The sequence below is a fragment of the Electrophorus electricus genome, chromosome 15 (genome assembly GCF_041902795.1).
Source record: "Electrophorus electricus isolate QZ-2024a chromosome 15, ASM4190279v1, whole genome shotgun sequence".
NCBI lineage: Eukaryota > Metazoa > Chordata > Actinopteri > Gymnotiformes > Gymnotidae > Electrophorus > Electrophorus electricus.
In genome coordinates this window covers 7,352,501-7,357,560 of record NC_137511.1, presented here as the reverse complement: position 1 = coordinate 7,357,560, position 5,060 = coordinate 7,352,501, and the positions used below count along the sequence as shown (strand labels likewise).

The following is a 5,060-nucleotide window of genomic DNA, read 5'->3' as shown; positions in this document are numbered from 1 at the left end:
CTACAGGGAGACAGGGCAGTGTTAGGCCACGCCCACCACAGCGGCCACGGTAACAGCGGTGGGAGGAGCTCAACGGCCTGGAGCAGAGGCAGGGCAGCAGGGAGGTGGAGAGGGAGGAGTGCCCATGGCACATTACCAATTCCCTCTGCTTGGCCAACATTGGTATGTGGCGGCGAAGATTAAGGAAGCTGTCAGGAAGTGTGGATACAGATTTAAAAGAAAAAACCTCTGACATGTTGAGACCAGAGGATTCATTTACTGAGCAGCAGCCTATGAAGACCTGGGGGGATCTGAGGATGGGGAGGGGTAGAGAGAGAGAGAGGGATAGAGACAGAGAGAGAGAGAGAGAGAGAGAGAGAGAGAGAGCAAGGGAGGGGGAGTGATCAGGTTCAAAGTGTGCTCATCTGTCCATCATATAGAGAAAATAGCAGTGACACCGTTGTGCTCTAGGATGGACTGCTGTCTGTGACACACATGCAGCTCATCTCTCACCTGCCCAATAACAGCTCCATCTCCCTCTCTCCCTCTCTCCCTCTCTCCCTCCCTCCATTCCTCCATTCCTCACTCTCGCTTTCCTCTCTTCCTCTTTCCTTCTCTCCCCTCCCCTCTCTTTAGCTCGCTCTCTCTGTCCCTACCTCATAGTGACCAAGTCTCTCACTTTGTTTTATTCGTGTACAAATGGGATACGTGATACTGACCAAATGTCAGGGTGTGTACTGAGCAAATGGCACAGTAACGCATCACAGCACATATATGTATAAATATGTCACCTGAGGCCTTCGTGGTTTGATATGACATCGTTCCACTGGATTTTGTTTGTGCTGTATTTTCACAGAGTCATTTGGTACGTGGTAATGTTTGACACAAAGACCCTGAGCAAACCTCGAGCGACAGTGGGTAACGTGAGCAATGAGACAAACAAGCTCTGACTCAAAAAAGCAGAAATGATCCTTTAAAAAGATGCAAAAGTTGTTTTTTGGGGGCTATTTATTGTTCTCTTCAAATATTAAAATAATGCTATCATTGCACTTGTTTTAATATATTTATAAAAAACATGACCCAACAAAGCAAAAAAAGCAAAATTTTATAATTATTTTTGAGCAAACAAATGCCTAGCAATAGTCTTCACACTTCAGTAACTCGGATTTTTACACTGGCCAAACGCGTTTCCGTGACGGATTGTCATGATGGGAAGTGTGTGTTCTAAGACCGGCGCACTGCGTGCCGCGTTTCTGCATGGATAGGCAACACGCTAGCACAGCAAAAGGTCAGATTTCACATGCAGACAGATGCAAACGTAGACATGCATGCTCTGGTGGGAATGTGTTATTTCCTCTCCAAACGTTAGGCGCCGTACTTTACCCGTAAACGGGCGGGCAGATTTAAGCGGTCAAAACAAAACTAAAATAATACCCCGTGCGACGCCTCTCACGTGAAAACCATAACGGGCACTGAGCGATTGGATGAGCAAGATACAGCGAGCCTCATCCAGCCGCCGACAGCTGAGGGGGCATATGGCGGAGCGCGTGCCCCGAGCGGTCATTAATTTCAGACTTATCTTGTTGTTGGCCTGTTGTGCGCAGAAATGTGCGGCGGGGGGGAAACGCGTGGCGGGCGTAGAAGATGCTGCTTCATGTACATAATGAATTAGAATAACATGGTTACAGCAGATGAAAAGATGATGTCAGCTAAACTTCGCCGAACTTAGCAGGATCAATGAGAGAGAACTGCTGAAGGCAGCTACACTGGCCTCGGCTACGGACAGCTGTATACGGGGGTAGGCTTACATAGTGCTCCGGAGGGGGGGGATGGGGGTGTGTGGATAAGAGAGAGGGGGAGAGATGGTGAGGGAGATATATAGACTGTTAGAGTGAGAGAGAGAGAGAGAGAGAGAGAGAGGGAGAGAGGGGAGGGGTGATACAATAAAGCCTAGAAAAGCAGACTCAGATGTAGCTCAAGACAAAGCAAAAAAAGTTCCTAAGGCAAAAGAATGAGTGCATCATTATATATCACTGGAAAAAACCACAATCATGCTATGTAAAGTGTGTCTCATACATATTACTTGATTAACTCAAAGAGAAAGATGTGCATGACATGGTCACAGCTAGGTAGGCAGTCAGATGAGCGCAGGGATACCCCGCACTTGCCTTCTGTGGATGCGAGGCAGTCAACGGCTCTCATGTTAGATAAAGTATTCATGGGTTGGTTAAAGTATGTTGAGCCAGCTTTGAGATGCCACGGGGACCCAACACAAGCGCCTCACATCCAAGGCAGAGATCAATCAGCCTGCCTGACACTACATCAGCTAAGGGCCACAGTGGGACACCAGACCCAGCACGGGGCCCCACACAGAGGGCCCTCACATTTCACACTTTGATTCTAACAAGGAGTGCAAGTATGAATTTGACTTTGATATGGAAAAAACCCCACTAAGGTGAACAGGGACTGAACAGTAGCGAGGTAAATGTATAATGACTTATAACATTCTAGCATAACTAAACATACAAGTACACACACACACACTACCCTTTGGCCTCAGAACACACTAGAGACATGAATCACAAAGACAGACAAGACAGACAAGGGTGTATGTTAAGGGAATAAATCATAAGCTAGGTAATGAAGCTGTAATGAGATATCCATCATTACATTCTCTCTCCATCATTCAGATCGAAAACAAGGAACAAAGAGAAGTAAATGCAGTTAAGTAGACGCAGCTAAGAACATAACGCTAACTGAAATGAGAAGTTTTTGAGCTGCAAGGCATTCATTTCTTCCGCTCATTACCAAGAGGAAAGGTGAAAAATGACACAGTACAATAACAGTTGAAATGAGATTTTAAAGTTTAACTCACTGAAAAAAATGATTATTGTGGCTGACATATGTCTTTATCGAGAGTACTCACATTAAAATATGATTATGCATCTTTTACACTTTTAAACTGAGTCTTTTCTTAGTTTTGACTCTGTTCCATATAAAGGAAAATACCATGTAATGACCACTTACCATGTTTTCCATTTTTTGTTTATATAGAATTTGAAAGTTTCCAGCACCCTTATCCTACTTTAATGTCAAATGGTGGATTATATTACTATAACAATCAGTCAAGCAGCTTTCCTATCGATTTAAGCACCAGCCGTAATAAGGATCTACAGGTCCCTGAATGCAGCACAAAAGAGATCTGTCCTCCTACGGGAGAGTAAACGCATTCTGCTTGGAGAGCAGGAAACACTTTCAGAAATCTCCTTTCAGTTCAGTCACTTCCATTCACAGGCCTGCACGTAGGTCTCTGAAGTCAAAACACTCTTTGACCCTCTGTGAGTTTTCTCCCTCCCTCCCTCTCTCTCTCTTTCTCACTCTCGCTCCTCCTCTCCCATCTTTCTCTGTGGGCTTCATTCCAGCACAGGGATGCTAAAGACTGATTGGTTCTGCAGGTTAAACTCTTTAGACACCCACCGGAGTCCTGACGCCCTACCTGTGCTGCACCTCCTGACCCTGCCCCTGTCCTGCATCCATACCTGCAAAGGACCTGTCCTGCTCCAACCAGAGGAAACCTGAGTCTTAGAATGGGTGTGACATTTGTGAAAACAACCCAACAAGATATAGAGTAAAAATGTCCAATTCATGATGTTTGCATGCATTTACACACACACACACACACACACACACACACACACACACACACACACACACACACACACACACACACACACACACACACACACACACACACACACACACACAAGTGGAACAAACTGATGGAGAGACCAAGCCCTGGTGCATATTTCACATTACAGGTTAGCTTATGTATGTCAGTGATGACTTACATTTAGTGCAAAGGTTAGAGTTTTACAAGTATGGATTAGAATGAGTCTGGCCTATAGTTGCACCCAGGAAGTTACATAAGGTAGCCTACGACTGTAGCTGTAGGCCAGGAGTTGAAGGAGGGGTCCAACCAGAGAGCAGGCTTCTGTTCACAACACCCATGCTCAACTGCACTGCTCGCAATCCATCAAAGCTGCAGTCACTCCTCCTCGCCTTCACACCCAATTCTGCCATGAAACTGCAGCGTGTTTCTTATGTCAGCGTGGCTGCAACCATGACACGGTGAAACATTAACAGCGACTCTCTGCAATTAATCTGGGTGGGTCAGTGGACTCCACTACATCTTCTAAACCTGAACACGGTACGTTCCCCTGCGTCACCTGCCCCCTCTTCCATAACCCCGCTCTCCCTGGCTGGCTCGGTGCGGGCGGAGCTGCTGTTTACTGCCGGCACGCCATTATCCATCATTGGAGCTGCGCGGACAGGCCGGCCCCGTTGAGATGAAGCATGCGGGGCGGCTCGGGGCCGGCAGCCCGTCCGCCCTATCCGCCCCTCTGCGCACGGGGCCCACGGAGGCAGAGCGGCTGAGGCCCGTCGCGCCGGCCCGGCCGGGGCAGGAGCTCGGGCCAGACAGATGGATGGGCCTAAAGGAGGCACAATTACCCCTTGGTGCCCTCGACCCCTGGACTAAACCCCACACCCACCCGCCCTCCACCCTGCTCATCACCGAAGTGCCATCGGTCATTCACGCGCTCGATCCGAGGGCTGCTCCTGTTCCGACCACACCATCCATCATATCTAACAGGTGAGTGGTGCAACAGTGCCAGGCATTCCCATTACAGGCCAGCCGAGCGTGGAGCCACGCTGCTGCCTCTCACGGGCCGCCGGAGCAGCGCAGGCCAAGTCAGGCCGGGCGGGGCGACGGAGGCACCGAGCAAGCGGCTCCGACCGCACATGCATGCTGAATGAGGCATGCGGCTGGGAGCACATACACTTTCTGAAGGAGGTAAACGGCTGGAAGCACACGTGTGCGCTGAATGAGGCATTCGGCTTGGTGCACACGTGCTGAATTAACAGGGTGAAGGAGCGACGATTTAGGCAAAAGCCACGTTGGCGTGTTCGCACAGTTTGCTCTCCCCTCTTAGTTTTTATTGTGAATTCGGCTTCAGTTTTTGGCTATCAACCAGGGAAAAAAAAAAAGAAAAACACTCATGCCCAGATAAATACAAAACATA

At 48.4% G+C, this 5,060-nt stretch overlaps 1 protein-coding gene across 14 annotated transcripts in view; it reads right to left on the bottom strand.

Annotated features, from left to right (window-relative positions):
- The window catches only part of rbfox3a (RNA binding fox-1 homolog 3a), a 296,448-nt gene that overhangs the window by 32,777 nt on the left and 258,611 nt on the right, over positions 1–5,060 (bottom strand). The window lies entirely within an intron of this gene.